Below are 22,793 nucleotides of genomic sequence, written 5' to 3'. Positions count from 1 at the left end.
CCGGAATCGGGAATTTAATCGGAAGCGTATCGTACGAATTAGCATCGGACGAGGCCTGCTAGACGAAGGCCCAGCACGAAGCCGGGCCATCGCCCAGCAAGCCAAGCGCGCCACACGAACAGCCAAGGCCACGCCAGGCCCAGCGCAAGGCCAGGCCCAGCAGGCCGTGGCAGCGCGCGCAGCTGCGAGCAGTGGGCTGCGAGCATTGCTGCAGCTCGCGTGGGCTTGTAGCTCGCGTGGGCCGAGCGGTCGTGTGGGCTGTGCGCGGGCATGGCCTGCACGCTTGCGGGTCATGCTCGTGTAGATTTTGTGTTCACATACGAAACCTAAAGAGTATATGATTTGTTTAATGATTAAATTCCTAATCCTAAAAGATAAATTAATTAAATAAGAATTCTACTAGGATTCTAATTTAATTAATTCGTATCCTAGTAGGATTCGATTACTTATTCCATGGCCTATAAATATGAGTTAAGGGCTCATAATTTAAACCGAGTATTCAAGTATTCAAAGTGATTTTGAGAGCAAAATTCAGTCACACAATTGCCTACAACTAGCCGAAAATTCCAAGTACCTTAAGGGCGATTCTAGTTGATCAAGCTTAAGGCAGATCCGGACGTGCTGTGGACTAACTACGGAGGGACGACACTTGGAGTCCTAAAGACTTGTTCTTGTTCGGTTCGGGCGCAGCTAGGGAGGGCACGCAACAAAGTGTATGCATCTAAACTATGCTAAATGATTATGTGTAAATAATATGCTTTCCTGGCTTTATGGTTTTTCCGCATGATTTATGTTTTGTCATATGAATCATAACCTAACAGTGGTATCACGAGCCTCTTATTATTTTCATAATCTAAATTGCATAAACATGGTTAAATTTCACAAATTTGCAAGGAATTAAAAGGGGTGATTAATTTTCGTAATTGTTAATTAATTGCAAATTGCGTTTATTTAATTATATGTACACAGTTTTTCGGCAGTTTCTTTGTTACTCATCCAAATCGAGTGATTTTTGTGTCAATTCCGCATGTAAAAGGCATTCTAAATTTTTGACAAAATTATATTTTTCGGCCGAACCCAGAATTCCCAAATTCGAAGCCTAACTATGACTTTTCGGAGGTTTTAGTTTTTCGAACGCAAAAGTTTGTAAATTTAAGATGTTAAATTAAATATTTGCGATTCTTGTTGATAAATCTTGAATTTTTGATTGACCTACAGTATATGTTTAACAAGTTTGAATGCCTAGCCTTGTTAATTATACAACCTAATTTGTAATTATGATTAATTTGTTGAAATTCGAATAATTTAGAATTGATTTGATTTTCATAATTAATTAATAGTTTAATTAGGTATCTATGATTAAAATCCACCATAAAAAATGTTAATTTATGTTAAATTTTTAATTTTTATGACCTAGATTTGAATCCATGTTAATCGGAAATTAATTGATTAATAAATTTTCGATTTTTCGCCCTAAAATTATGAAATTAATATGTTTTATTAATTTGTCATTAATTTTGAATTAAAAATTTTAAATTTTTATAAAAACGCTCATTAATGTTGCACGCACAAAGCAATGGAAGCTACGTGTTACCCTTAAGGGGTGTTGTATAGTGCGGGCACGCGACGACGAGCAAGGGAGCTCGTCGCCCGTGCGGTACGAATGCAGCGAGCAACATAGCGCAAGGCGCGCGCACGAGGCAAGGGAGCCTGTGCGTGTGTGCTATTCGATGGGCGAGGGCGATGATGCAAGGCACGAGCGACGAGCAAGACGCGTGTGGGCAGCGATGCTGCCGCGCCACAACGCGCCTGGCTCGCCCAGCAAGCAAGCAGAACGCGCGAGCAGGGAGCGATCCCTCGCTCGGCGCGCGCTGGCCTGCGCAGCAACACGCGACACAACACAAGGCTGCGCGCAGCGTGGCCAGCAATGGCCCGTGTGCGTGTGGCGTGTGGCTGCCTGTGGCGTGTGGATGTGTGTGCCTTGTGCAACGATCGATCGAGCGGGGCGCGCTGCCTCGTGGCTTGATGGGGCTTGGGCGCAAGCCCAAGTGCCTCGTCTTGCGACGATTGGTACGTTTTGATTTTAATTTTGAATTTTCAGTTCGGAAATAATTTTAATTAACTTTAAAATTGATAATTTAAATTGTTTTCTTGGAGTTTAATTTTGAATATTATAATTATTATAAATGTTAATTTATACTAATTATTTTACTAAAATTAAATCCTTGAATTAATTTAAATTTATTTAATTCAACTGAAAATAAATTAAATAAATGGATTCAATTATAATTTTATATGAGCTTTAAATTTTAATTAAACTTGTATGTTTCCGGTTAGACTGGAAATACATTTTTATGTTTAAAATTCGTAAAACATATAAAGTTATTGGTTTAAGTGGGAGCAATTTTAGTCATAAACTCTTGATTAGGTCTACAAATCCCTTAAGGTTAAACAACTTGATTAGAATTAATAAGGACGGAATAATTGGTAGATTATTGGTGCCCTTAATTGCTGCAAATATTTATGTGATGCATAAAGTGTTTTACTAACCAGCTATGTGGGCCATTCATGATAATGAATGGGTGAATGGTATATATTGTATATGTACTGTTTTGCAGGTTATGAAGTGACTAGTATGGCCCAAATAGGATAGAAAATATGGTCTGCGTACCATTAATTTGAATGTAATTGGTCTAAAGTACCAAAATTATTTTTGAATTCAAATATGGTCTGCGTACCATCAAATAGTTGTAATTAGTTTAATTATAGCTTATCCTATTTGAAGAAAATGGCGCCTCCCAGGGAGATTTTCAAGACGGACTTTGAAGTTGAAGCTTCAAGATAAAGTCGGGCCATACTAGATCACATTTATCTTATGCATGTTTTAAGTTATTTATTGCTTTTAAATATGTCTTAAATATGCATGAGATCAAAGCTTGCTTATGTTGCATGATTAAGGATTTTAGTTCACTTAAAATCTAACCAACATAGTAAGAGCCCTAAGTTCCAAACTTAAAAATTGAGTTAAAAGGTGCCATGCCAAAATAACACTTACTTGGATATCCTTTCTTCATCGATCTTAGTAATAGTTTTCCGCCATAGCGAGGTGTTACTTATCGATACTAAAGGGGTAAGGTACACAAATAATTGTGAGTACATGTTAGTTTTGGTGAAACTCAACGATATAAGTAAGGAGTCCTTTTATGTCGTGGCAAAATCGATAGGTTTACCTAATAAGTTCTTAGACGTACCTATCAACCAAGAGTAGTTTCTAGACTATTAGTAAAAGGCTTTTGCTTACCTAAAAGATTTTAGAATTGAGTCTAAATACATAATGTGCCTAATTCTTCAATGGATTTTAGGATCTTGGAATCATTTTATTCACACCTGCCGGAACACATAACTTGAATAAAATGCTTAATGAACATTGAATTATGCATGTATGCTAGAATTTAAGTTTATTAAGAGAAACTGTGAATGGTTATTTATTTGTTTATTCTTTTCAATTGTAGTTTTAACTATGACAAACAACAATTCATTCAACATTCGATCAATTCTCGAAAAGGAGAAGTTGAGCGGGAAAAACTTCCTTGACTGGCAAAGGAACTTGCAAATAGTTCTTATGCAGGAAGAAAAGGAGTATGTCCTGGAAGAGGCGATGCCCGAAGCTGCAGGCGAAGGGGTCACTCAGGCAGCCCTCAATCGTTGGATTGATGCCAACAAGGATGTGAAATGTCTAATGCTTGCAACCATGAGTGCAGATCTACAGAAAACGTTCATCAACTCAGATGTTGTCACGATCATCAGTGAGTTAAAGAACATGTTCCAAGCACTGGCTCGGGTCGAAAGATTCGAGACTCATAGGCAAATTCTTGAGACCAAGATTAAGAAAGGCGAGTCCGTAAGTCCACATGTTCTCAAAATGATTGGACTCATTGAGAATATGAGTCGGCTGGATCAGAAATTCTCTCAGGAAATGGCTGTAGACACCATCCTCCATTCTCTTCACTACTACAAAAATGGGCAAAGAGACCCGTCCAAAATAGCAAAAGAGACCCCTTTTGAGGGGGTCTCTAGATAGGGGGGTCTCTTTTTAAAAGAGACCCCCCATCTAGAGGGGGTCTCTTTATTAGAAACAAGAGACCCCTTATGTAAGAAATGGGGTCTGTTATGTATAGCATACTAAAAATAATTAAGAAGGGGAAAAGACCCTTTCTTAAAGATATGTGGTCTCTTTGTTCAATAAATTCAAACCCCATATGTAAGAAAGCGGGTCTCTTTGCTAATTTATATTTTTTTTTATTCAACAAACTCAGACCCCCTATTTCACGTAACGGGTCTCTTTGCCAAGTTTTTATTTAAAAATAAATAGTTCAGTATAGACCCAGTATCTTACCTAACGGGTCTCTTTGATGAATTTTTATTTAAAAAAAAAATTATTTATGTCGACATGTCATACATATTAAAATTGCTTAAAGTTCAACAAAAGTACCAATCTAATAAGAAATAAATATTACATCTAAAATCTTATACACACAATTACAAATTATTCATTCATGATCGATCACATTCATAAATCTAAAATTTACGTCTAATATACAAAAATTGTATAAGTACAAGAATTAAATCTTATTTCAGCCTATATAAACCCACTAAAAAAAGTACTCCGTATATCTATGAAGTACTACACCGTAGATTTTCCAGAAAATGGACGATGCTAACCAGCAATCTTCATAAATTACTGACCGGGAATGCCATAGTAGCTGCAACATTTACCAGAAATCAACAATAGAGACAATAGCATTTTGATACTCATGTGTCACTTTATGGAGGAAGAATCTGAAATGTTGTTATAACTTACCAAAATCATCGTCCTTACAAGATCAGGCTGTCAAAGCTGCAACTAGAGTGATCAAGGTCATTGTCACCTTCGTTTCCCGTAGGCAGTTATAGCACACTCAGCGCATTCCACTCCAGCTACACCTCAATCAGGAAATATCTCAATAAAAAAAAACTACAATTGGAAGAATAAGATGTTAACCAAAGGTATATATGTACATCAACATCTCAGTCACAACTTCTACAAATGACAGAACATAAATCATACCTTATGGTGCATCTCCCTTTTCATCCCGCTCAAAGGCTTGATGGTGGCGTAAGAATTGAACATGGCTTCACCCTTCTTCCTCTCATGTTATGAGAAAGACAAGTGATATCATCAGTACCATTTCAAAAGCTTTTAAAACTTCAACAGAGAAAAGACACTATAAACATGTTGCTAATTACCTAACATTCCATTAACTTTTCAGCATGTCCCGTTTTTTCTTCACTTGTCTCCCGGAAATATCTGATAATGCCAAAACAGTAGGACATGGAAAAAATCTACATCCCTTCAACTAATACAAATGCATCTTATAACTGAATCGAGTTGCATAAGAACTATCGGTGTACTTGTAAGCAAATATGTCAACCTTTTCTAAAATTGAATCCAAATCCAAATTATGTTTATGTGCATTTTGGTATATCACTCTAGGCGTAGGCCTTGTTCTCTCAATCCTTATAGATACTAATCCTAAGTTAATATCAGTTTTAATCAACAAAAATGGGGCTTTGTTTAGTAATTGCATGTTAGCACTTGAAAATCAACAAAACTAAGTCTTAATAACTAAAAGTAAGTTTTAGCTGGTAAAGACAATAGAAATCACCTCACTCCTAAGTATTTCCCTAGGTCTGAAAAGTTGGAAACATGTCCACAAAGACTAATATACATGATACATTCTCATATGTTCTGCTAATTTAGCACTTAGGACATATTTAACATGAAACTGACCATTAACACATTGGAATTTGATCTATGTGAAAACCAGTGGAAGTGACTGGAATGAGCCAGGGGCAATAAACTGTTTAAGGCAGACACAACCAGTGATAGGGTACAACTACCCGGGACCAATGCCAGAAGCAGTAATAGTGGTGAAGAGAGCTTAAGCAGTAATAGTTTATGAAATGATTCATTTGGCTGCAAGTATCTAATTCTGTTGAAGGGCTACATTTATTGTTGTTCAATATATGTTTGATTAGTATTATCGTTATGTAATTCATATTCTAACATATCATACCAGGATTCTTTATGTCAGACATGTTCTTTCATTAAGTAGGAGGGTCAATATCCATATGTTGCAAATGATGGACGAAGATATAACATTCGTGAATAATTTGACCGGAGTTCAAATAAAATCTAAGGCTAGCCAGCCATATATATTGTACCAGTAAGAATAGAAACAGGTACATAAACAAAACACGAATAAAGCAGAACCATAGTAAAAGCATATACCAAATAGAAAATCATCAAAGTAATATTGTAATTCATAGGCTACCAAAAATTATCCACTTTAAGGTTCAAAATCCCAAAAACAAACCAATTAGTGTACCATAATTCACAAATCATATCAAAAATCATCCACTTCAAGGTTAAAATTCCCCAAAACAAACCAATTAGTTTACATTCACTGATAAAAATATGAGACGAAAGCGATTCACGATAATGAAATGAACAATCTCTAATTTGACTACCGAAAAATCAATGAGAATCAAAAGAACAGAAAATCCAGATCCAACGATCCACAAAAACAGATTTAAAATGCAAATCAACAAAACCCTAAAAATACCCCCATATTTACATATCTTAATCAAAATCAATTAGAATCATTAAAAAATTGGCCGAAATATCAAACAATTATGATAATAAGATCTTACAGTAATAGAAGATTCAGTGTTCAAAACGGTTGACCATTCAAATCGAACAACGTAAGAGACGACGACCGCACCGATTCACTGTCAGACCTTTCCAACCGCGCCTTTTCCGGTGGATTCATCGGTGATTTAAAGGTGCGTTCCCCTCTGGAATTTGTGGAAGTCTGAGATGCGGCCGATGAATAGAGGGTGAAGGAGAGTGAGATGGGAATTGGAAGCAGGACCAACGCAAGTTTAAGGGGAGAGAGAGTGCACAAGGTCAAGATTAAAAGCATTCACATTTTTTTTTTATTTAAAACGGGGAAAAGACCCGTGTTCTTATTATTAGATCTCATCTTTCTCTCTCTGTTTTCACAAGCAACAGTTAAGCGGGGCCCAACACAATGTAGAGACCCGTTGGCTTAGTTAAGTGGTCTCTCTATATATTGATATCTGAGATCCAACATACATAAGAGACCCCTTATCACTGAAATTAGATCTCTTATTTTAAAGAGACCCGTTATCTTGTTCGATGAGTCTTTTATTAAGGGTCTCTTCGCCCATTTTTGTAGTAGTGCTTCATAACGGGTATGATCAGTTCAAACTGAACTACAGTATGAATAGTCTGGACATAACTCTCACTGAGCTTCACGGTATGCTGAAGACCGCTGAAAAGACGCTCAAAAGTGATAAGCAAGATGTGCTTATGGTGCGTGGGGGCAAGTTCAAGAAATCTGGAAAGAAGAGGAATGCTAAGAAAGGTGGCAAGAAGGCCAACCCAACTAAGCAAACTGGCGCCAATCTGAAAAGAGGAAGGTCAGTCAACCCACTTCTGAATCCGAATGCTTCTACTGCAAGAAGAAGGGGCATTGGAAGAGAGATTGCTTGAAGCTAAAGGAAGATCAGAAGAACGGAACAGTCGTTCCATCTTCAGGTATTTTCGTTATAGATTGTACACTTGTTAATTCAACTTCTTGGGTATTAGATACAGGTTGTGGCTCACACTTATGTTCCAATTCTCAGGGACTAAGAAGAAGTAGAAAATTAAGCAAGGGTGAAGTCGACCTACGAGTGGGAAATGGAGCAAGGATTGCTGCATTAGCTGTATGAACTTATTATTTGTCGTTGCCCTCTGGGCTAGTTTTGGAACTGGAAGAGTGTTTCCATGTTCCAAGTCTTACTAAAAACATCATTTCTGTTTCTTGCTTAGATGCTAAGGGATTTTCCTTTTTAATAAAAGACAATAGTTGTTTGTTTTATTTTAAAGAGATGTTTTATGGATCTGCTAGATTAGTCAATGGACTTTATTTATTAGATCACGACAAACAAGTTTATAACATAAATACCAAAAAGGCCAAAAAGGATGATTCAGATCTCACCTATCTGTGGCATTGTCGATTAGGCCATATTAACTTGAAACGCATGGAAAGACTTCAAAAGGAAGGAATTCTAGAACCATTTGACTTAGAGGATTATGGTAAGTGCGAATCATGTTTACTTGGCAAAATGACAAAGCAACCTTTCTCTAAAGTTGGAGAAAGAGCAACTGAACTATTGGGTTTAATCCATACAGATGTATGTGGACCAATGAGTACAAATGCTAGGGGTGGTTTCAGCTACTTTATCACTTTCACTGATGACTTCAGTAGATATGGTTATGTCTACCTAATGAAGCATAAGTCTGAATTCTTTGATAAATTCAAGGAATTTCAGAGTGAAGTAGAGAATCAATTAGGCAAGAAGATTAAGGCACTGCGGTCTGATAGAGGCGGTGAATATCTGAGCTATGAATTTGATGACCATCTGAAAGAATGTGGAATTCTATCAGAATTGACTCCTCCTGGAACACCACAATGGAACGGTGTGTCGGAACGGAGGAACAAAACCTTGCTAGACATGGTTAGGTCAATGATGGGTCAGGCCGAACTTCCATTAGAATTTTGGGCACATGCACTAAATACAGCTGCACTCACTATAAATAGAGCTCCGTCTAAAGCTGTTGAAAAGACTCCATATGAGTTATGGTTTGGAAAGCCTCCAAAAGTGTCTTTTCTTAAGATTTGGGGATGTGAAGTATACGTCAAACGATTAATTTCAGACAAACTTCATCCAAAATCTGACAAATGTATCCTTGTGGGCTATCCAAAGGAAACAAAGGGGTATTACTTCTACAATACATCTGAGAACAAGGTGTTTGTTGCTCGAGATGGTATCTTTTTGGAAAAAGATCACATTTCCAAAATAACAAGTGGGAGAAAAGTACACCTCGAAGAAATTCGAGTCGAACAACAAACTCTAGAGAATTCTCAAGATGACATTCAAGATGAAACTCAGAGATCTTTAGAAGTATCTGGTGAGAATCATGGTCAATCTAGAGATGTAACCCCGCGTAGATCGCAAAGATATAGATCTCAACCGGAAAGGTACTTAGGTATTTTGACGAACGAGAGCTATGACGTTCTATTACTTGAAAGTGATGAACCTGCGACTTACAAACAAGCTATGACGAGCCCCAGCTCCAAGCAATGGCAAGAAGCCATGCAATCTGACTTAGACTCCATGTCAGAAAACCAAGTATGGGATTTGGTCGATTTGCCAGATGGCTACCAAGCCATTGGAAGCAAATGGGTTTTCAAACTGAAAAAGGACAAGGATGGGAAACTTGAAGTTTTCAAAGCTAGATTGGTTGCAAAAGGTTACAGGCAAGTCCACGGTGTGGATTACGATGAAACCTTTTCACCAGTTGCAATGCTAAAGTCTATTCGGATAATGTTAGCAATCGCTGCATATTACGATTACGAAATATGGCAGATGGATGTCAAAACCGCTTTCTTAAACGGCGTTTTAACACAAACTGTGTTTATGACACAGCCTGAAGGTTTTGAGGATCCAAAGAATGCTAAAAAGGTATGCAAGCTAAAGAAATCAATCTACGGATTGAAGCAGGCATCCAGGAGCTGGAATATACGTTTTGATGAAGCAGTCAGTGACTTTGGTTTCATCAAGAACGCAGACGAATCTTGTGTATACAAGAAGGTCAGTGGGAGCAAAATTGCTTTCCTAGTATTATATGTCGATGACATATTACTTATCGGAAATGACATACCTATGTTGAACTCTGTCAAGATTTGGCTTGGGAAATGTTTTTCGATGAAGGATCTAGGAGAAGCACAGTACATATTGGGCATCAAGATTTACAGAGATAGATCTAAAAAGATGATTGGACTTAGTCAAAGCACTTATATCAATAAGGTGCTTGATAGGTTCAAGATGGCAGACTCGAAGCGAGGCTACCTACCCATGTCTCATGGAATAACTCTAAGCAAGACTCAGTGCCCAAAAACACTTGATGAGCGTAGACGAATGAATGGGATTCCATATGCATCATTGATTGGTTCAATAATGTATGCTATGATATGTACACGCCCGGATGTTGCGTACGCACTCAGTGCTACGAGCAGATACCAGTCAGACCCAGGAGAGGCACATTGGACTGCTGCCAAGAACATTCTGAAGTACCTGAAAAGGTACAAAGATGACTTCCTGGTCTATGGTGGAGATGATGAATTAATTGTTAAAGGCTATACGGATGCAAGTTTCCAAACCGACAAAGATGATTTCAGATCACTGTCTGGGTTTGTCTTCTGCCTCAACGGAGGAGCAGTAAGCTGGAAAAGTGCTAAGCAAAGCACCATTGCGGATTCTACAACTGAAGCGGAGTACATTGCTGCACATGAAGCAGCAAAGGAAGCTATATGGCTAAGGAAGTTCATAGGTGAACTTGGTGTAGTCCCCTCCATTAAAGGACCAATAGCCCTGTATTGTGATAATAACGGAGCTATTGCACATGCAAAGGAGCCTAGACACCACCAAAGAGTCAAGCATGTACTTCGTAGATTTAACCTTCTACGAGAGTTCGTTGAAAGAAAAGAAGTCGAGATAAGAAAGATTGGAACTGATGACAACATATCAGATCCATTGACTAAACCTCTGCCGCAGGCGAAGCACAACTCGCACACTGCAGCTATGGGAATCAAGCATATTGGAGAATGGCTTTGATGTCCTTATTTAATGTTTTAAAGTTTTAGAGTTTAATTCTTTGTAAAACATTATTGGTTAATCATTCACAATAAATGAATAGAATTCATTTTTCCATTTAATTTGTGGTTTATTAAATGATGAGTCCCTTCAATTTGACGATATATTCAAGATAGACTGTCAGGACCTGTCCTGTGACTAAGAAATGTCTATCAAGTGAACTTGAATGTCAAAGGTTGAAAATGGTCCCTGGTCGGAGTTTTCTATAAAATTGGACGCATAGAAAACGTTAGACGACTAGAATGCAAGATGACTAGTAGTTCTGTTTCTTGAACTGTGTGGACATGGCAATGTCGCAATCATTTGCATAGATACTTACTTTGGGAAGACTAGTATCGGATAGACCTATGAAACTTTACTGAAAGAGATGAAAATCTGTCATAAGTAAATTTCATTAAAATTATTAGACACTAAATCCTCAATACCTGAGTGATTTGAGTTTACTTGTTTGAGAACTGGTTACTTTGACGTTGACCAACCGTCGCACCGTAAAAGGAGGCTATAAAGGCAACGCTCAGGTAATCACCTATCAAACGAAGTCTAATCTCAAGATCGCAAGATTGGGATTGTCCTCCCATAAATCGGGATGAGATGCTTAAAAGTTGTACAAGGCCACTCGGAGAGCTAGAAACTATAAAATGCATGGCCGTGCTCGGATGAATCATAGGCTATGATTATCTGTTTATTTGATCAGTTGAACTCTGAAATCGAGAAACACCTCTGGACATAATAAGGATGACAACTCTTACCTTATGTTCAAGAGCAAGCATCGAGCGACAAAGGAATTAGGTAAATGCACACTTGTCCCTAAGGACAAGTGGGAGACTGAAGGAAATAGTGCCCTTGGTCCAAGTATGCATATAATATTAAGTCTAATAAATGCGGTTCAGTATTAATTAACAAGTTAATAATTCAGTGAGATCAAGTGAGCTGAATGCCTGACTAGAGGCCGCTTCATTTCAAGTGGAATTAATTATATTAATCCACATCTTACTCTTGACTGAACCCGTAGGGTCACACAAATAGTACGTAAACGGATCAAGTATTTAATGGCATTAAATACTCCATCTATGGATATTCGGAATCGACGGATCTTGGTTTCAGTGGGAGCTGAGATCGTCACAGGCAAGAAATGAATACTCCGGAAACGATGATATTGCCGGAAACGGAAATATGGATCGTATCGGAAATATAAATATTATCCAAGTCGTAGATGTTGCCGGAAACGGAAACATGGTACGTATCGGAAAATATTACCGGAAATGGAAATATTGCCGGAATCAGAAATATTGCCGGAAACGGAAATATTGTCAGAATCGGAAATATTATCGGAATCGGAAAATAATTCCGGAAACGGAAATATTAAATATTTGTTCGAAACGGAAATTAATACCGGAATCGAAAATATTAAATATTGTTCGTATCGGAAATAAATTCCGGAATCGGGAATTTAATCGGAAGCGTATTGGACGAATTAGCATCGGACGAGGCCTGCCAGACGAAGGCCCAACACGAAGCCGGGCCATCGCCCAGCAAGCCAAGCACGCCACACGAACAGCCAAGGCCACGCCAGGCCCAGCGCAAGGCCAGGCCCAGCAGGCCGTGGCAGCGCGGACAGCTGCGAGCAGTGGGCTGCGAGCATTGCTGCAGCTCGCGTGGGCTTGTAGCTCGCGTGGGCAGAGCGGCCGTGTGGGCTGTGCGCGGGCGTGGCCTGCACGCTTGCGGGTCATGCTCGTGTAGAGTTTGTGTTCACATACGAAACCTAAAGAGTATAGGATTTGTTTAATGATTAAATTCCTAATCCTAAAAGATAAATTAATTAAATAAGAATTCTACTGGGATTCTAATTTAATTAATTCGTATCCTAGTAGGATTCGATTACTTATTCCTTGGCCTATAAATATGAGTTAAGGGCTCATAATTTAAATCGAGTATTCAAGTATTCAAAGTGATTTTGAGAGCAAAATTCAGTCACACAATTGCCTACAACTAGCCGAAAATTCCAAGTACCTTAAAGGAGATTCTAGTTGATCAAGCTTAAGGCGGATCCGGACGTGCTGTGGACTAACTACGGAGGGACGACACTTGGAGTTCTAAAGACTTGTTCTTGTTCGGTTCGGGCGCAGCTAGGGAGGGCACGCAACAAAGTGTATGCATCTAAACTATGCTAAATGATTATGTGTAAATAATATGCTTTCCTGGCTTTATGGTTTTTCCGCATGATTTATGTTTTGTCATATGAATCATAACCTAACAGGATGTCTAGCATACTTTGAGCCAATTATTCGTACCTCGTTGTACTATTTATTTTACCACATGTGAAGGGTTAGCTCACGTAAGCCACCGCACATGTAGGGTTCAGTTGGGAATATTATGTATTAAATGAATTAGGATTTGTCGTGCAAGGGCACAACCCTCATGTTAATGTGCATGATGTGGAGTCTCACTTTGGTGAAGAGGAACATGGTAGTAATTTCACAAGTGTCTTGCCTTGTTGATCACAAGTCCAAAAGCATTTAAAATAAGATTGTTTTGGTTGTTGTTTATTAATTGTATGTGTGCATGTTGGTGAGTCTTGAGTTCGCCTGTAATAAAATATTAATAAACGTAAAGTGCAAGCGGAACAAGCTTCAAAACTCTTGGAACGTATATACCTTGAGTATGAACAATGGGGGGAGTCTTGCCGGAAAGCTCGTACTCCTACTAATGATACAAGAAGTTGTTTCATTTATATTATGCGCAGGAATTCCGTCGGTATGGCCCGACACTCGGTATGACCCGATTTTATTATTTTTTCTTTGGTGTATGGTTGGCTCCCATCACCTTTCCTTTATGGAACTTTCTTTTGGCCCGTTCGAAGCTTATTCTAATTAAATTGTGAGTCAAGAGTCGAGTCAAGAGTCGAGTCTTGTATTCACAAGTGATGGTTTATTATTATATGGCTTTTGTATGTTGATTAGTACTTAGTGAGTGATGCATGTTTTAGCTTCATTTACTCTATGCTTGTAAGTACTCAGCTTTTGCTGACTACGTGCTTTGTGTGTTTTGGTCATGGCCTTTGCTTTAATGACCCTATGATGATCTATCATTTGCACTTGCATTGATGGGGAGTAGAATAAAATAGCAGGTTGGTAGATCGGAAATCAGGTGGCTTGGGATGATCGAGAGAGTTGCATGTTTTCTACTTGAAACTATTTAACTTTATTTTAATTATGTTTGAAACGTTTGAATTATTTATACTTTGGGTTTTGGGCCATTATGGTTCCAAATTGTAGGAAGCCTCAACATTTCATTTATTATTTTTTTAAAAGTTAGTTGACATTAAATTTCGCTCCGTAATTCTGTTAATAGCCTTAACCGTTATCACGGTGGAGGTAATGCTTTAGTAATTCCTTTATTTTAAGTTGAAAAATGGTTTTATAAAAGCAAGGAATTATTAGGGTGTTACAGTTTGATTGATTGAAGATCATGGTTATTAATGGCCACGATTGAAGGAGGAGCGTCGGCGCTAAACTTGAGGACATGGCTGAATTCCCACAAAGGATTTGAAATCAAAGGTGACGGTAGATGATGGATTAGGGATGTCAATGGTGCGGGGCGGATGCGGATGTATGTCCCTCCATCCCCATCGCCACCTAAAATTTTCATCCCCATTCCCGCCCCATCACCCATAGCGGGTACAAAATTCATCCCCATCTCCGCCCCAACGGGTATAAACTAAAATTCATCCCCGCCCCACCACCCAACTGGGTATCCATCCCCGTCTTATCCCCGCCCCATACCCACGCCAATATCCGCCTAATTTTTCTTATTAAGCAAATATTTTCCATATGTACGAAGTAATGAAAGTTACTTTAGAAAAAAAAATACCTTACGACTAAAGAGACATATAAAATCGAAAAAATACCCGTCATAACAAAAAAAATCTAAACAAAAAACTTAAAATTCTCACCTAAATTCATATTATCACCTAAACATGCACATAAATACAAACTCACCCCATCACCCATGGCGGGTATGAAGCGGGGCGAGTGGGGATGGGGCGGGGCGGGCGGGGATGGGGCGGGTTCAACACAAAATCCACACCCGCCCCATCACCCATGACGGGTACGATTTCTATACCCATCCCCGCCCCATCACCCGCCAAACCTACCTCCATCTCCGCCTACTTGGGGCGAATGCGGGGCGGGTCTCCCACGAAACCCGCCCCACTGATATCCCTATGATGGATGGCGTCGATGATGATTGATGATGATAGGTGACAATGATTGATGATGATAGGTGACGATGATAGATGATGATTAACGGTGATGAGGAATTGCTAAGGCAGAGGTGTGAAGGAGGGACATGGCGAACTACGGGATGGTGATCCCATCAAACGCAACAAAGGAAAGGGAAATTCCCATTAGTAGACTCTTATTATTGGTTTTTTCCATTGATACACTCACTGTCCCACTGTTAATTATATTGTCAATGGTACACTTGAACTATTAGTTTCCTTATTATTCTGATTTTTTTCATTAAATAGGTAAACCATAGTAAATCATAGACTTAGAAGAAAAAAAAATATCAAAGTTATAAGCCGTAGTGAAAGTACCAAAATTCTCTTTATAAGTATACTTTTTAGGCTAATCCAATTTTAGTTACAAAGTTACGGGCTATATTGTTGTGTTCTTCTAGGGTTTATCTTTTGGGGTTTTTTTTTCTAGGGTTTATCCTAGTTTCTTCTTCTTCTTCAAACTCGAAGGCTCGTTTATCTCGAATTCTGAATGATAAGCAAGGTAACACATGGCCCTATGAATTACCTTTGCATTAAATTCCTTTTTGGGTCAGGGCATCATATGATTTGCCATTTAAAGGGGGGTATAATTAGAATAATGCACGTGTAATTGGAAATTAGGTGGGGGAGTATATGTGTATAGATAAATCACACATTGTGGGCATTAATAAGTGTCTTTGGTTAAGGGTAAAGATCGACGCCAATAAGCCCACAAAGATGAGAAGTGGTGTAATTGAGGATGTCCCGATTCGATACGAAAAAGCTGCTTTTGCTATGTATGTGGTATGTTGGGTCACGGTGAAAAGGATTGTGAGGAAAACTAAAGGCGACACTTGTACTCGTGCACTCTTCATCACCAAGAAGAAACCAAAGGAGGTGGAGGCAGAAATAAAAAGGATTGAGAATGTATTAGAGAAGTTGCAGGAGGTATCATTATCAATATTGTCGAGTGGTGGTTTTAGGTTTCTAGCTTTTATAAAAAAAAGTTAGGTTTTATTTATTTTTTACTAGATTTTAGCCCGTGCGATGCACGGATTTTATTAAATTGTTATGTTTAAATAAAAATCCTATGTATATACTACTTTTATATATTAGATTAGATTAGTTTTTGATTTTGCATTGAATTTCATTTTAGATTTTTTTTTATTATGAAAGTGTTTGTTTTTGGATGAAAATGTATATGCGTAATATTAATAAATAATTAATAAAAAATATTTACGTGAAAGTTAATCATTTCTTTACGTGGCACTCGACTTTTTTAATTCAAAATTAATTTTGAAATCTTATTTTTCATTGGCGGAAAACCATTAGATTTTTCTATGTGGCGCTCTACTATTGTATTAAGGTTTGATTTTAAGTTGAATTTTATTTATTTTATTTTAGATTATTGTTTGATTTTAAAATGAATTTTATTTATTTTATTTTAGATTGTTGTTTGATTTTGGATGATTTTATTTAGATTTATTTTTTAATTATTAGAGTGTTTGATTTTAGAGGGAGTTGTATATATTAGTAATTAATTAAATAAAATATCTACGTGGCACCTAATTAATTATCTACGTGGAAATCGATTATTTTTTAATTATTATAGTGTTTGATTTTCGATGGAGTTGTATATATTAGTAATTAATTAATAAAAATATCTACGTGGCACCTAATTAATTATCTACGTGTCACCTAATTAATTATCTACGTGTCACTTGATTTTTTAAATTCAAAAAGAAATTAGAAATATTATTTTTCATTAATTGGCCGAAACCATTAGTAATCCTAGGTGGCGCTCTAATATTTCAGCAAATATTCCTCCATTGACCGAAGCCATTAGATTTTTCTACGTGGCGCTCTAATATTGGATTAATGTTTGATTTTAAATTGAAATTTATTTATTTTATTTTAGATTATTGTTTGATTTTGGATGAATTTTATTTTAGATTTATTTTTAAATTATTAGAGTGTTTGATTTTAGATGGAGTTGTATATATTAGTAATTAATTTATTAATTAAAATATCTATGTAGCACCTAATTAATTATCTACGTGGCAATCGATTATTTATTAATTATTAGAGTGTTTGTTTCGATGGAGTTGTATATATTAATAATTAATTAATTAAAATATCTACGTGGAACTTGATTTTTTTTAATTCAAAAAGAAATTAGAAATCTTATTTTTCATTGGCCGAAACCATTAGTAATCCTAGGTGGCGCTCTAATCTTTCATCAAATATGCCTCCTTTATATATGTATATTAGATTTTAATCCAAATAATTAACTATAGTTAAATTATTTAATAAAAAAAGTCAAGATATATATTAAGGAAGTTAATAGTTTAAGTGTATCATTGCCAATATAATTAAAAGTGAGTGTACCAGTGACAAAAGTCAATAATAAGAGTGTACTAATGGGAATTTCCCCAAAGGAAAATTAAAAGGGGTGTGGGTCTGGTAGCTTGGGGGGATTTTAGATTCTTTTTTTTAAAAATTTATTTTATTTTATTTTCTTTTCCTTTTCTTTTATTCTTCTTTTAATTCTTGTTAGTTTCTTTGTCTTATTTACTTTTCCTTCTTTTTCTTTTCAGATTTTCTTTTTCTTTTCTTTCTCCTCTTTGATTTCTTTTCTTTTAACTTTTAGTATAAATACCTAATATTTGGGGAAACTTGAAACCATGTAAATACTTAGAACACTTTTAAGGTTTATGCTTAGTTTTGGAGAGAGAGAGAAAGTGGAAAATCAATGGAAAAATTGGGACTTTTCTATTTCAAGTGTGGCAATTTGTATTGAGCAACCAACAATCAATCAATGAGAATTTTCTACTTCTCTCTTCATTTATTTCTTCATTTATTGCGTTATTTTTTTGTCGTTTTAATTAGTTTAATTGTTTTTGTTTAGGTTAATGATTCATGTTTAGATTAGTTGCTGTTATTGTTTAGAATCATGTTTTTAGTTGTTAATTTCTATAAATTCATATTTTTATGTTGATGGAGTAGTTTATTGGTTAGGGTTTGGTGAAAACTCAACATTGATTGGTTTGGGTGTTTGTGATTGGAAATTAGGGATTTTCATGAGTAAATTATTACATGTTTAGGCATTTCCAATACATGTTACATTTAATTTGATCAATTAAGTGTTCCATGATTGCTTGGAGTAGTTTAGTTGGGTTGGAAAGGGATTAACGACCTAAATTTGACTATGTGGTTGAATTGGAATTTTGATTTACCCCGGGTATGATAGGGTAGAACGAGAGTTCATCCTTGATGCTTAGGGAAATTGCTCGCGCATCGGGAGATAGTTGGAGCTATTTGTGAATTCTACGCTTATTTATGTAGTGCTTGTGAATCTTCCCCATTTTCAATTCTTTTATGTCCATTCCATGATTTGTTGTTGTTTGACCCATTCTCTAACCTCGTTTACTTTTGATTTCTTAGTTTAGTTGATTTAGTTTTAGTTGGTTAGTTGACTTTCCAACTCGTTTCGACCTAGCTTGTTGTTCGATTAGCATAAATTAGCTCACCTTAGTCCTTGTGGATTCCGACCCTTGCTTACTGCTTTACTTGTATATAGTGGTTATTTTAGGTAATTTGTTTGATTAGGAGGGACTAGTAACGACCTAGTTTTCCCCTCGATCAACTACCTACACTATAAATACAAACCTTCTGCAATCCCTTTTGATTCATCAATTCAGTCTCACTCCTCTGATATTCTGAATTCTCTCTTCCCTCTCCGGTATACTAAGTTTCTGTGGAAGTCCCGCCCCATATTCGTAACAAATCTACCGTATTAGCTCTTGTTAAGCAGAAATCTATCCATGCATACACGTATTTAAACCATTCCAATTACTACCGAGGTTCTTGCCAATTCATAAGCCAAAACCAAGTAATCTAAAAGGAAACTCTGCCGGAATTAAAGGAAGGATAAAAATCTAAAAGTCAGTATAAAGGTTGTTCTAAAAGCTAAAAAGAGGCTCTGCTAAGGCGAGTGGTAAGTGTTCCTGAGAACCGCAGTAAAGCCTACACGTTGCTGTAATCTGAATCTATAGTTTATTGCTTTCCCCACCATATAAATCTGCCAACTTTATTCTGTTATATTGCTCACGCCTAAATCAAATAACTCTTGGACAAACCGGTTTATTGTTAAGCCCCTTTAATGAATCTAAATTAGCGTTTTGACATCTGGTTAGTAAATATATGTGAATTAAAATCAATCAAGCGTAGTATTGTAGCATAACGCATATCCCATCATCGTCACAATTGAACTAGTAAGGATCGCGCCGCGTGGGCTAATGCTGGGCACTCCCCGTATTAGTAAACGTCCCCCGAATTCTCAATCTCTGCTCCGCTAGATGTACGTTGAGGGATCTCCACACCAGGGATCACAAGTGAACCTATGGCCATTGTGAATCACATATGTTTGCACTCCAGGCATATCACGACAACCGGATTTTGTCAGTTTTTTAGAACTGAATGGCGACAACTAAATACTAGTAAAAAAAGGGCTAACGCCAACAGTTAGTTCCTATTTACTTAATATTCTTTCCACATCCAGAGGGGAAAAGTCGTGTGGGCCGTACACTCTTCCTAAGAGGCGCTTCGTCGTATTTTTCGACCCCCTCACATGTAGGGTAAATCATTTATAGTTGAGAGAGATTTGAGATTATGGGCAAGGTTTGAGGAATGGTAATAGAACTAGTATAATACATGTGCGATGAACGATTTACAATAGAAAATATTTAATTTGTATTAAATCCAAATTATAGTTATAGACAATTGTCATCTAAATAGATATCATATGTATTCTTTTAATCAAAACTAATTATGTATAGATTTGTTATTTCCCAATTCAGTGGCTTATTTATTAAAAAAGTGAAAATAAATAAGCGTACATGTATATATAATTATTTTTATCCCGTCCATCACCTGTGTCAAACATAAAGATATTTTCATCCATCGTTTACTTCGATATTCATACCCATCTAGCTAATACTTGTCTAGTCGCCCCACCATTTACATGCACCTTCCTCCACATTCTACTTTATTTAGTTAGTGGTGACTACTTTATTTAGTTAGTGGTGACTTCAAAGAGGAGTGGGGTGAGTGCAGAGGATGATCCCTCCATCCTCTTACCCGACCTAAAAATATCATCTCAACTTTATCACCGGCCCGGGTATTCATATCCTGCCTAATCCAGACCCAACATTTTTTTTAGAGAATTTTGAATTTTGAAACTCTACTCCCTTAGTCCCGGAATACTAGCACCGGTTTGACCGTCACATAGTTTAAGGCAACCTAATTGACTTATTATTTAAATATATAGTGGTTGATATTGAGTATTTTTTAATATAGTTAGTGTAAAATGTGTCAACTTTTGAGAATGGTGGAGGGTGAATATAAGTGAGACCTTAGGTAAGTGAGAGAAACAATATAAAATTAGAAATATATGTCATTTTATAGAAACAGTGCAAGTATTCCTGGACGACTTTATAAGAAAAGCGGTGCGAGTATTCCAGGAAGGAGGGAGTATTATACTATTTAAGAATATTTTAAAATACGGTTGTGTGATTAAAACTAGTAATTGAGTAAATAAAAATATCTTCCCAATACTCGCCCCACCATTCACATCGATTAGTTATAATGCTAATAAAAATATTGCATGTTTTGTGGCATCCACCATTTAATTTGGCCATTTTGTCTTGATTGCTGGTACAATTTCATTGATGAGCATGTCCCTAGCTTGTGACATTTTGGTTGACTGATTCAAGAACTCTAGCCACCATTGTCCCTTTGCTTTGTGTAGACACCTACTTTTGTCCCCATTCCCGAAAGGGAAGGTTCGATGATGAGAACATAAATCTCCACTTGGCAACGCATCTCCTATAAAATAATGAATCTCAATCACCCTTTTCATTTCACCCGAAACCTGCTATTTATAGAGACCTGCTATTTATGAAAACCTGCTAAAAATAGTAACTGCCGTAATGGGTAGTTGTTAAAAGTGGCAAGTCATAAAAGATAGAAACCTGTCAGAATTAGGTGTTGCACCCCAACATAAATCCTAAAAGAGATAGAAATTACAAGAGGAATACCTGGTACGTGTTCTCTCCTAATTCTTCTTGGATTAGAGCTCTACAATTCTATCTTTCCACGAACTCTTTTCTATAAATATAGCCCCAAATTCGACGTGAAAGGAACACACACACAATTCATATTCTGAGTATTGACTCCAACCCCTAAGCCTAAGCCTCACGCTGCGAAATTGATCCCGCGTTCTGTCGCAATCGATCAAAAAATCGAACAGAACGTATCCTGTCCCTTGTAGCTGAAGAATTAAGCCCAGAAACTTGAGATTCGTTAAATAAAAGGAGAAATAGCAAAGCCAAAGTGGTTAGTTTTCTGAGAACCGTGACGCACCTCTCAAGGGTGCGTCGTAATGTGTCCCTTCGTATGATTTAATCGCTTTCCTCGCCCTTTTATAAAACTGTTAAACTATTAAATCTGATTGTTCTATCACGCCTAATAAAGATAATATCTTGGGAAATTGAACTATCATGCTAGGTCCCTTAAATCAATCAAAACCAGATAATCACGATCGATCTAGTAGTATGTGTTGCATATTGTTAAAATCAATTCAGGTTAGTTTAATAGTTAACGCATGTCCCTTCAATTATTTATGCTGAGCTAGTAAGGATATCCTGCCTCTAGAGTTATCGAAGAGCGAGTACTCCTCTCGGTAGTTACAGTCCCCCGAACCCTCAATTTCTACCTTGCGGGTGTACGTTGAGAGATCCCCACACCAGGGATCATAAGGGAACCTATGGCCGTCGTGGTAAAACATAATTGCACTCCCTTTATGTCACGATAACCGGGTTTTGCCAGTTTTTCTCATTGTCGTTAAAAACTGAATGGCGACTCCTATATTACTAGTCAATTGGGTGTAAACTCAAAGGAAATCCAATTACACTTGATTTGGCAAAAAGAAACGTCACGCCCAAGAGGGATGAGGTCACGCATTAGCCTCCTGCTTTTTCGACCCCCTCACAGTGGCGACTCCACTGGGGATAGTGAAGGGAATACTCGTGCTCGTAGGTAATCAAAATAGCCGAAGGGTGAAACGATCCTACCCCGCGTTTATTTCCCCATCAAGTTGGGACGACCCGAAAATCAGCATATTAATGTGAACGGGCAGAACCGCATAACGAATCTTGGCTCCCTTGGGATGTTTCATCTCGGGAGTTGGGACTAAGGATACCCATCGCCAACCGGGGGGTGCATACGCTTCGAATGTTGTCCACTCGGCACTTTCGCTAGTAGTACACCCGTCCCAAACCCAATCGCTCGCCCATTAGGTCCCTCTCATTGGTGCATGTCCCCTTGGCTTACATCGTGATTGGCCTCTTGGGCGAAATTCGTCTGTTGAAGGCACTACCTCGACCGGGGCATGTGTTGGATCTGCGATAGAAGCGGTACCAAGCCGGTGCAAATACTACCCATAGAAGCCTATCATAAACTACGTGACATATTATTATTTTGCCTCATGATGTAATGTTAGTTATGTGTAGCGAATTATGTGATTGTGTGTGACATATAATGCTAGAAAACCAACGACCTTAAAAATTGCCCAAACATTCATAAACCAATTGGCCAAAGAGTTATACCAAGATACGTGTTCCGCAACCCCGAACGATCGCCACAAAAA

This window comes from Spinacia oleracea, chromosome 6, assembly GCF_020520425.1.
Source record: "Spinacia oleracea cultivar Varoflay chromosome 6, BTI_SOV_V1, whole genome shotgun sequence".
Taxonomy (NCBI): Eukaryota; Viridiplantae; Streptophyta; class Magnoliopsida; order Caryophyllales; family Amaranthaceae; genus Spinacia; species Spinacia oleracea.
Note: the sequence above shows the minus strand (reverse complement) of the source record.